Raw genomic sequence first — 12,269 nt, forward strand, 5'->3', positions numbered from 1 at the left:
CCATTCGTGTACAATGAATTGAAATGCATTCTGCTATCATGTATAACTAATTAGAACAAATAAAAAATTTTCACTTAAAAAAAAGTAAAAAAAAAGGAACATAAATATGTGTAACCACATGTATAAAGAAGTTAAATGCAGTTACAATCTTTAAGCCATAATTAACAGGCAGAAGCAGTTGTAGTGACTCATTTATTCCTTAAAAGACAAATATAAGTGATAGCCAGTTCTACCACAAATTGCAAGACAGTCTTTCTGTGAAGAGATTTATGATTATACATTATCCATATGTAAAAAGCACTGGCTACCCACAAAGTTGCATTATTTATACTGTAGGATCTCAGCTGACCATTGAAGCTTCTGATCTCACCCTCACAAGCTGTACAAAACTAGCTTATTTTCTAGTAGAAATTCCCAGGGCCTATTCCTCTAAATTGCTATTTGTTGAACTGTCATTCCCTTCCCCTGAGCTCCAAAAAAACAATCATGAAAAAATTCCTTCACTGTAGTATTATTTGTAATAGGAAAAAAAATTATAAGCTTCAATGTCCAGTAACAGGTCTAACTGAATTGTTCATTCATTTACATATAATAGACTCCTTCACATTCATTACATTCATTAAAAATGTCTCAAAGAAACTTAATGACAGCAGGTGAATGAACACTCTGAGATGGGCTTTACACAATTTTATCACAGAGTCAGCAAGAAAGAAGTATCAAAAATGATAGGTCGTCCAAGTTAAACTGATTTCCTAAAAGATTTATATATAAACCAGTACTTAAATGACAGATACTTACTTAATATGCATTCAATAAACATTCACTAAGCAGCCCTCAGGAGCAAGACATTTTCCAGGCACAGCAAACATAGACATGAACAAAAGAAAGACCCTACCCTCATGGAAGTTACAGGATGGCAATTCTAGTACCTTCCTTTATTAACTCCCATTCATAGTTCATTAGTTCCACTATGTATGTCAGGACAGATTCTCAGGTAACATCGTCTCATTCTAGATAAAAAGAAATAACTTCAGTTAATACTAGTCATTATTCATGGACATAGAAGGTCTCACCATTCTTTCACAATATTCTTGGACTTACTATAAACAATGCCTTTGCTACAATTTATAATCCCCTAAAACACAATGCTAAATTCCCACAGCTTGAAGTACTTAAGTACAGCAAATCGCCTGTCACTGCTAGAGCGAAAAGTCAGTTTATCCTACTCACTAAATCAACAAAATACTTCCTGCTAGTAAGATCAAAGAATGAGATGGGCCTAAAAGCAAAATGAAAAAATAGTTTGATTTCTTTGGTTTGTTTACATATGTACATTTATGAAGCATTTGATAAAAATGAGACTAAATTTCCCTTTCACAGGTAGAATTTAAGTTTCCAAAAAAGACTTAACAAATAGTTTTGCCAAATTCTAAAAGTTTTGCCAAATTCTAATAGTTCTACCAAATTCTAATAGCTTTACGTTGGCATTTAGGGAAACAAATGTTCCTTCTAAGTCTTTCTTACTTATTTCAGTTACAGATTGTCAGAACCTTCAAAGGCAGCTTATGGTGCTACATTAGCCTATGTACTTGATACATCATATCACTACCGTACATAATGCCTTAGCTCTACAGATAAAAGTTAAAATGAAGGGTACACTATCTCTGGTTTCCAGGAGCCTGACATCATTTTAAAAGCTGGTTAAAACTCCAGACATCAACATAATAGTGAGTATTACAGAAGACATACCATAAGAGAAAAGAAAAAAGTAGATAATTCATTCTAAGCCCTATCTTCAAGGAATTTATATCAAGATTCCAAACACCAGAATGTATTCATCCATTCACCTAATAAATGTTAATTGAGTTCTACAATTTGCAAAAATTGCTCAACTGGCTTGTGATTAAACAATCAAGACAAACTTGATCCCAGCCATCTTGTAGCTAACAAAACATATTCAGGACAAAAGTACTAAAGAAAACTGGAATGAAGGGGTTGTCAAGGGCTTTTGCTCATTCAAAAGCCTCGTCCTGAATGAAAACGAGTATTTGTAAGTAAATGGGTGTAATACATAGAGCTGAAGTGAGAATGTCAATAAAACTGGAATTCAGCAAAATGGAGCAAGACATGGGGAGACTGTAAACCTCACAAGGAAATCACTCAACATATGAAAAGTTCTAGATGCAAATGTATTATAGCTCTGCCATTAACCAGCTAGAAGAATTTAGATCAAGTTACTTTAGTTTCCTTAGATTCCGTTTCTTTATTTGTAAAGTCGTTAAAATTTCCACCCTGGCCAGCACAGTGGTGCATGCCTGTAATTCCAGCAGCTCAGGAGGCTGAGGCAAAAGGATCACAAATTCAAAGCCAGCCCCAGCAAAAGTGAGATGCTAAGCAACTCAATGACACCCTTTCTCTAAATAAAATACAAAATAGGGTTGGGGATGTGGCTCAGTGGTCGAGTGTCCCTGAGTTCAATCCTCAGTCAAAAAAAAAAAATTTCCAACATGCCTACCTCTCAGGATCGTCATGGGATTATGAATGAAAAATGCTCTGGTAACTGACACATGTATAAATACTGATCCATTTTTGTCTCATTAAAAAAATAAGTGAGCTGAAGTAAATTTTTAAGTTCTCTTTCTAGCACTGTATTATTTATGACTTTAAAAATCATTTTAATTAATTGGGCAACTAAGGAGATTCTACTTTATTTATAAGTAGAATCAACCAATAAACCATTATAGTAAACCAGGTATGAGCTAAAATAAATTGGTCTAAAATATTATGTTGAAATCATCATCACCACCATCATCATCATCATGGGGCAGATTCAACTGACACTTGAAAGAAAGTCAGGGTGACTATTAAGAGTGACATGGTCAAAGGGAGCCAGCCCTAAGTTTGTGGGGAAACTCTAGATGGTAATACTCAGCGATAAGGAGTCATTTCTCCTGGAAAGAAAGTGTTTTTGTAATAGAAATATATTTCCCAAGCAAGTCTGATGAATGAACTCAAAATTCAAACTGATAATAAAGCACTGGATCACAAACAACAATGATATTGGGATGTCAAAGGGATAAGACTCAATACCTCCAAAAAGTAATTTCTAAAACAAATTTCAGAAATTTCTCTTCGGCAATTAATGTCAAATCTTAGCATTCATCTGAATGCATATTCTAAAATGCTGCTTTGAAGATTAGCCTACCACTTCCTAATCAGACCCTTCGACCTAGTCCCTGTTTTCCAATAACTAAGTATCTGGCTGTGAAAGTAAAACATGAACACATGAAAGTTATATAAAAGACAAGATGAGGGAGGGAGCTGCCTTTCCAAAAAAGATACACCAGATATATAAACTAAGCTGCTTAAAGACCAAGGAGCTGGAGAGAGATACACACACACTTACACACACACTACAGTTCTACATTATTAAAATATCAGGGAAATAAGTTGGCACAATACTTAGCAAATAGTTTACTAAGTAACTAAAATTAAATATATGTCTACCTATTACTCAACAATTCCATTCCTAGGGATATATCCAAAAGGAAGGAGTTCATAAATACATCAAAATACACATATATGAATATTCAGAGCAACTTTATTATAGGAGTCAAAAATTAAGAACAACCCAAATGTCTATTAAAAGTAGAAATGATAAATAAATGGTGATAAATTCATGTATTAGGCAACTACTAGGGCTGAATACATTTTCCAATAATGGTCACTATGATATTTCTGGTCCTATGTGCTTCTCCAGAATTTGCCTGCCCCCATCAAGAAGCAGAGCCCACTTCTGCGTTCAAAGGGTAGATGTGTAACTGCCTTGAAGAATATTATGCAAAGTAATAGCACATAAGCTCCAAGTCTAAGTAATAAAAGGCAACAGAGTTTCTGTCTGCTCATATGTCTCTCCCCTACTCCCTCTTCAGCTCTGCTCCCTTCTCCTTTAGAATCCAGTCACAATGCTCAAGTTGTGAACAAGCTCAGTCCATATTATGAGGCCACACTGTCCCATCATCAACCACCAGAGGTGTAAGCAAAGCCTTTAGACAGTACTAGACTTCACCTTCAAGAAGTCGAAGCTGAAACTCAATGAAGCAGAGACAAGCTGCCCAAACTGCAGACTTGTAAAGAAAGCAAAGGTTGCCATTGTTTTAAGTCACTGAGTTTTGAGGCAATGTTTTAGACAGCCCCAGTAACTAGAATAAGTATTGAGCAATAAAACCAAAACATTCACAGATATAAACAACAATATAGCTGAAATTCACTGATGCAATACAATGCTGAATGAAAGAGTATAGACTGTATGATAACATTTTCTGAAAAATTAGAGCGGCAAGACTAATCTACAGTGAGAGAAACTTCTATTGTGACTTGAAGCAAGAGAACTGATTGGGAACAAGTGTTTTTCTAGTGTGCCAAAAAATGTCCCATATATTTAACTAAGTATAATTACACAGTGAATTACATTTATAAAAATTCTTCTGAATATACACTTAAAACTAGTGCACATTACTCTATGTACATTTTTTTTTTAAAAGGAGGGAGAAGGCCAAACAACTAACAAGACAATGAGGAATGACCAACCACAATCCAAGAAAGAACTTGAATCCAGAAAGGAAAGCATGGCACCCTGTGGCTTCTTTACTCTGGGAAATGTTTGCCAATCTAAACAGGTTCATGGGAGGCTAAATTGGACTGAGTCATCCTTAAAGGCTAGAAAGACAAAAGATACATGAAGGAGCCATCCTTTGCTTTGGAATAAGCAAAAACTGAATCCCAAAGGAAGGATGGCTTGAAAGTAAACTAAACCATTCTTTGCAGACACTCAAAGAGAAAAAAAAAATCTCAATTTAGACAAAGGTGATTCTAAGTGACTGGCAAAAACAATGGAAAAATTCTTACCTAAATCTATAATTACTTCTAGAAATAATTTTTCAAACACAATGGCCAACACTCATTCAAAGACAAGCAGGCACACAAGGAGACCAGACTCCTTAAGAAAAAAAAAAAAAACAGAGAGACCACAAGGAAAAAAGCCCTCAGGACTCTGGGATACAGTTACCATGTTTATTCTGTCCAAAGAGATATACAAAGCTTGAAAATGTTTGATAGGGAATAGAAACTATAAAAAGTGGCAGTGTATCTGAAAACTGAAATTCTATAAATGGAAAATACAATAACTAAAATCTTAAAGAGATTTAAGAACAGATTCAATATAGATGAACACTAACTTGGTAAGGTGGAAGACAGGCCAAAAAGAAAACTTCAGAATAAAAAAGAAATTTAAGGATGAAAACATAATGAAAGACAAAATACACAGAGGATGCACTGAGAAGATCTAATATTGTATAATTGAGTCTCAGAAAGATTAAGGAAGAGAAACCCAATATTTGAGGAGTTGATGGTTTAGAACTTTCCAAAAGTGATGGAAAACATCAAGTCATAGCATCAAAATGTTTTACATATCACAAGTAAGAACAGAGCAAGAGAAAAAGGAGGACAGGAAAAAAAAAAGGAAGGAGGAAGAAGGTAAGGGTAGAGAGAAGGAGAGAATCATATGAAGTTCAAAGGTAAAAGGAAAATTTTAAAAACAGATGGAAAAATAAGAGGTCAGGGAGCACTAGGGAAGAACAGAGTAACTCTGGATTAGGCAGAGAAGGGTGAAGGGAGGGGAGGGGATGGAGGTAGGAAGGACAGTAGAATGAATCGAACATTATTACCCTATGTGTATACATGACTGCATGACCGGTGTGAATCTACGCCATGTACAACCAGAAGAATGAGAAGTCATACTCCATTTATGTATGATGGGTCAAAGTGCATAAATAAGCAGAACAAATGAAAAAAGGTGGAAAAAGAAACAAATCACCAACGAAGCTGCAATAAACCACAGATAACTTCTGAATAGAAACGAGAGCCAAAATAAAGAATAACTTCTCCAAAAAAGCACATAAACAGATATAGATATGTACCCAATCTAGAATCTATACCCAGCAAAATACATCTCTACAATGTAGGTGAAATAAAGACATTCTCAAAAAAAAAAAAAAAAAAAAAAAAAAAAGTTCCATCTCTTGTCAACACTAGATTTACTCTTAAGAAAACACTCAGGGGTATTCTTCAGGCAGAAGGACCTTTATTCCAGAAGGTCAGGAATGCTGGTGGAAATTAGGAGGAGAAAACACAGTAACTAAATAATAACAGTCTAAAACAATAGAAATATGACTGTGGGATTTAAAATATATATACATTTTAAAACATGACAATCATGAAATAAGTAAGGATGTAACAAAATTGAACTAAATGTTTTTAAAGGCCTTGCACTGTCCAGAAAAAAAGGGTCAAAGTTCCAATTAATATTACACTTTGATGTTATGAATACATAAGGAACCAGTAAAAGAAGTCAAGTTAATCCCAAGCTTTAAAAAGGGAAGAAACATAAAAGTTATTTTTAAATATCAATGCAGAACAAAGCTAAAAATAAGAAAAAATAGTACAGGTGACAGATTTCTAAAATTACTTTTTAAGAATCTGTCAATAGTTACTATATGCCAATTCTAGCTTCACACACACACATAACCTTTATAAATTTTAGCCTCCACGTATATTCAATTTTTATCTATTGTGATTGGCTTGTCAAATTTTTATTGCACCTTATCTTTTCTTATCTTACTAGATATGTTAATAAGCATTAAAATGTCCAAAACTCAAACTCAACAAAAACAAAAAGCCTAGAGCCAACTGACTCATAAATACTGCATCAATTCAATAAAATATTAATTTGCTATCCCTGATCTATATAACATTACTAACTGCAAAATTAATACATTAAGGAACTTTAAAATGATATGCTTTCATTTACTCATGAAAAACTATTCATTATTTTTAATTCGCTTGCTGATTCAATGAGAAGAAACTTTCAGGATAAAATTATAACTTTTTCTACATTCATATCAATGTCACTAAGACATGGGTGCAATGTGTACCTTTATCACAAAATAACTACTCTGTACAGAGCCAAAAACACTTAACAAGAAATAAAACTCCAGAGTTAATTTAGATCTTCCATAAAAGAAAATGAAATCACCTGCATGCTATTTTTCCTTTTAGAGTGGATTGCTCTTAAAGTCTTGTGAGGAGGAGTAAGCATTTTAAATAAAGTAATTTAAGCTCCTCAAAAGGAAAATGCAAGCAAAATACTTTCCTGAGATTATAATGTCTGAAAAGAAATAAGTATTTTATTTAATATCTAATCTGAGTTTTACAGCTACAACAACAGGTAAACCAACAGTTAAAAAAGCAGACACCCAATTGTGCAGAGTCATTTCCAGGTCTATTATAGTTAGAGTCAAGTCAACTGACTCCCTTTCCATAATGACTATGGATCAAAACTGAGCCACTTCGTTCAGATTATTACAGAAGGGTACCAGGAGCCTTCTCTTGGAACCAACAGTGAGTACCCATATGCATTGAGGGAACTAACACGCAAAACATTCGCACTAAACCTCCACAACAATCTCCTCTGCTCAGTGGTTGTATCCACACTCTTTTCTCACCCTCAAAATTTCCTGCCCTTGCTCCCAACTCTCCTTTTCGCCTACTATCAATCCCCTTCTCGGCCTTCAGGTCTTATAAATCACTTCCTCAGGGAAACCAGCCCCCACTACTCCCAAACCAACTTAGGCAGCTTAGGTTTTATAGTTCCCTGTACTGTACTTCAAAAGACTCAGCTACTTGTTGAAAACAAAGTATCTTAACACAAATTCCTGAGGTACACAGAAGGCACTCAAAAAATATTCATTGAATAAAACATGTATGAATTTATAATCCTCCCCAACTTTACAAAGAAACACACTTCAAACAATTAAGTAATTTGTCTGAGGTGATACAGCCTGGAAATGACATGGAACAGTTGAGAATCCCAGTTTCCATGACTAATTCCAATGCTCTAAAACCCAAATATTATATGAAAGTGTGCCAGAAGTCAATTTTTTTTCTTTCCATTTTTTTTTTTTTCTGTTGCCTTCCACTGTAAAAATGGGAGATACCTTTTAAAGGGGGAAAATATAATTAAATCATATCTGAGAATGGAATATGCTTTTCAAAAATCACATGGAAGGGACAAACTGTAACTTTCTGGAACTTAGTGATATGAACTGTACTAGTTACAAAACAAAAATGGTTAAAGTGAAATCCCAAACACAAACCAGAAAATGTACTCATTTTGTGTGTATGTATGTATGGCAGTGTCTGTCATTCTGCCTGCCTCTCCATGCACCTCTCTCCTCCTCTCTTCCTCCCTCCCTCCCTCCTCTCCCCCCCTCCCCCGTGTCCCCCCCCCCCCCCCAATCCTCAAAACTTTAATATTCTAGCTCTTTTACCAGTTTGGAACTGCCTTAATGTTCCTCACAACTTTTTTTGTCTTTTCTTTTTTAATTTGTTCTTTTTAGATATACATGACAGTTGCAGGTATTTTGACATATTATACATACATGGAGTATAATATTCTAATTAGGATCCCATTCTTGTTCCTCTCAACTTTTAACCAAAGCAATTTTGTGTGTTCTCAATTTGCTACTAGCTTAAACTTAGTGGCCTCTTTTTCACCCATCTTTACTCACTACAAAATGTAACAGTAATTTGAGGCAGATGGTAAAGATAGATCAGGGCAAACTTTGCTTGGCACTGGAGACCCAGATTGGATGTGCCATGGTAGGTGGCTCTCTTAGTTCCCAATAATGCTTAAGGATGATCAGTCAACTAATACATGATGCCAAATCTGATACTTCTACTTATTGGCTTGTTTAACCAGATCAGTAGTCTTCACTAGGAGCTATCTGTATGACAAAACACTGCTAAAACTAGTAAAGGACTATCTTCACCAGGAACAAGAACATTTTAGAGAGTTTGATAGACCAGCTGAAAACCGTAAGTAGGCACCAACATAAGGCTCAGGGACCAAATTCTTCATGTTTGGCAAATGATGATTTTTGAATACTTTGCGACAACTCATTAATGTTTTAAATACATAACAGATGAAGGAATTTAATTCAGGATACCTGTGCTTGCAGTTGGGATCAGTTTTCTCCTAAAAGTTAATTTATTCTTTAATTAGTGTAATTTTTTTTCTTTTCTACTTGGACACATTTTAATTGCCTATGTAGAACACAACATAGCACCAACGACCATTTTAAGTAATGAACTACCCCATGTTTACAATTTTTATTGTCAAAAAAATAGAAAACTCAAAAATCATTTTTGTTAATTTTAGGGTCTGAGTGGGAGATACAAGCAAATTAACAAGTGTTCATTTGATGCTGACCCATTGATTCTTACTAAAGTGACTTCAAGAAGTAAAAAAAAGTACCCTGACTTACCCCTGGCAGAATTTACCAGAACTTCAATGTAGTTAAGAGTAGAGAGGAGTTGGCCAGAATGATCTCAAAAGTTCTGTGCAACTCTTCTGAGCTTAGTATATTAAATATCTATCCCCAAATTTGATTACCTTTTATAAAAGGATTATAAAATTATAATTATATATAATTATATAATTATAAAAGGATTGATATAGGATTGCAATCATTTTCTTTCAGCAATCAAAATATTTAAGTGTCCCCACTTTTTTCCATTCATGTCACATTATTTCCAAAGACTGGGTACTGCCCCAATTCAGCCAGCTTTCCCAGTCCGTAGGGGACACTGCAAGTTAAAGTGGTCGGATGAAAAAGCATCCGCGGACTAAAGGAACGAGGACAGGCGGGAGAAAGACTCAACTCTCAACTTACACAAACGTCCACCCATCGATTTATAGACTTCCCTAATTCTCCGGCACTAAAACACCTGCGAGTAACCGTTCTCGCGTATTAGAAATGTCGCACCACCCTATAGTTGTGAGCTCCAAACTATTCTGCAAACTTTGCAAAGGCGCACAGATTTCCAGGCTCTCTCAATCCCTCATTCAGCCCATCCTCCCGTGTCTGGTCGAAACAAAGTTCCGCGGCATCAAGGCAATAATTTAAAAGAACGAAGTTTGCCTGGGTCCTGCCCACTTGGACTCTGGAGGAAGCAACTGAAACTTGCAAGGGAGACACGTCTCCCCGGGGACCGAAACTTGCGCGGGGGGAGGCGGGCAGCGGGTTCCGCCTCCCCTGGGGCCAGGCAGCGCCGGGCCCTGGGCCAGGCCCCCTCCCCACACGCCCCCCGCCCCGCGCCCGCAGCCTGCCAATCACGCCGGAGCCCCCCACACGGCGGGGGGCACCCCGCGCACGTTCCCCGCGCCGGCCCCTCCAGGGCTGGGTCCGCGAGCCGCAGCTGCGTGCCCTCCGCCCGGGTCCGGGAATGGCGGCGTCCGGCTCCCCCGGGCCAACTCCGAGCCCCGGCCGGGGCAGCCCAGCCAGGGAGCCCGCGGCCGCCGGCCCCTCGCGGCGCCAGAGGAGGAAAGGAAGTTACCTCCGGACGGTCCCGTCGGCGGCAGCTGTGGGCAGCAGGCAGAGCGGGCAGAGCGGGCAGTCCGGGCGGCCGAGCAGGTCCGGCGCGGCGGCGGCTACCGCAGTGCCCTCCGCCCCATTGTTTCCCTTCCAAGAGGATCCCGGCGAAGCCGAGCCCGGGAACCAGGAAGTTCCCCGGCGCGACACCTCCTGCCGCCGCTATGGAAACGGCCCCCGCCTCCCAGGGCGGCTCACCCGGGACCCCGCCTCCGCGCCGCCGGCCCCGCCCGCTTCACCGGCCGCCGCCAACCGTCGCCGCTGCGGCCGTGGCCGCCGCCATCTTGGCGCGGCCCGGGCAGCCCCTTCCCGGCGGCACGTGCGCGCCGCTCCCGCGCTCCCGCCGTGCGCGCTCCCGCCGGCCGCGGGCCGCGCGCCCGGGGCTGCAGGTGGAGGCCCCCTCCCCCAGAACCTCTTCTGCAGGAGGTCCCCTCCTCTGACCTCTGGCGCCGGCGCTGGAGGCCCAGGACCTGGAGCCGGGCTTCGAGGCATTGCACAGAAACGACAGACATCCGCGCATCCAGGTGGCGGTCCAGAGGATGGCCGAGACCTGAGGGGCCGGCAGCAGTGGGGCGAGGGCGTGGTCTTCAGAGCCATACTGGCTCTTTTTTCCTTCCTGGTCCAACTACTTACCAGGCGTCAGACCCTGGACATAGTGTTCAGTTTTCTCTTTGCCTCAGCCTCTTCATCTGTAAAGTGGAATGGTAGTCCTACCTCTGCTTGGTGGGGTCGTTAGCTGGAAAAAAAAATTGTGTCATTTTTCAGGAACTTAGGCAAAGTACTCGCATCAGCACTACTTTAAGTAGGCTACTGTGTACGATTCTATTGGTGCCTAAAACTTCTCAAATGTTTGTCCCATCTTTCTCTAGGTCAGCTTTCCTTTTTTACATCATGGAAATTGTCAAGAGTTTTAATCTCCGCAGTCATCCATTAAGAACTGCCATAAAAAGATGAATGATGTAAAATTTGCAACACTGTAATTAGCTGACAGTTAAGTGATTTATTCAATTGAAGCTAGAAAAGTTAGGGTGTGCAAATAACTAAAAGGCTTCCTGTCCTTGTTTCCAGGAACTAGAATTACTAAAGCTGGCAACTGCGCTGTTACTCTTTCTCTTTTCCAGTGGGTGAAAACTGACACTAAGAAACTGGGTGCAGCCACAATATCCACAGGAGGAATGGAAGGAGGAGGCAGTCTCTTCCCTAAAACACAGACTTTAAGAACTGTGAATAAGATTACATCTTAGATGGTCTCTACAGCCTCTCTCTCTCTCTCTCTCTCTCTCTCTCTCTCTCTCCTTGTAGTCTAACATAAACACTTTATAAAATATTCTTGTGTGCACACTGCTGGGGATTGAACTCAGGGTGTTGACCTTGATAAGCACACACTCTTCCGTTGAGCTACTTCCCAGCTTAAATACTTTATAAGAAAATACAAATGTATTCTTCCCTTTGGGTCTTCCTTCGTTCACTTAAACCAGGTTTGTGAAGACTGGTTTTGTTTTTGGTTTCAGGATTCTAAATGGTCTTTGTCCCATCTTTCACTTATGACCCAATTCATTTTGCCAGTATAAATTGGAGACAAGCAGGACACAAGTTGGAAGGATGTGGGAAGTTTTTTCAATACCCAAATACTTCTCCAAAAGTTATGGAAATCTCAGGTTAGTAATCACCCAGGTTGAGATAGTATCAATTTCTACTTAAAGAGCTTTGTGGCCTACACTGGACCCAGCAGATTTCTTTGCACAGGAAGGCCCTCAGTAAATGTTTACTGGATTACAT

General features: G+C 39.1%; 1 protein-coding gene across 3 annotated transcripts in view; it reads right to left on the bottom strand.

The window, feature by feature from the left end:
- The window catches only part of Usp6nl (USP6 N-terminal like), a 141,673-nt gene extending 130,932 nt beyond the window's left edge, over nt 1-10,741 (bottom strand). For 2 of the 3 annotated variants that reach the window (XM_047520706.1, XM_047520705.1), the window contains exon 1: nt 10,456-10,740. The gene's annotated coding sequence lies outside the window, so the exon portion shown is untranslated. Of the gene's footprint in view, nt 1-10,455 lie in introns of all 3 variants that reach the window. The other variant, XM_047520704.1, reaches the window with a different exon arrangement.
- Nucleotides 10,742-12,269: the final 1,528 nt, after the last annotated feature.

Source organism: Sciurus carolinensis, chromosome 12 (genome assembly GCF_902686445.1).
Source record: "Sciurus carolinensis chromosome 12, mSciCar1.2, whole genome shotgun sequence".
NCBI classification, from domain to species: Eukaryota; Metazoa; Chordata; class Mammalia; order Rodentia; family Sciuridae; genus Sciurus; species Sciurus carolinensis.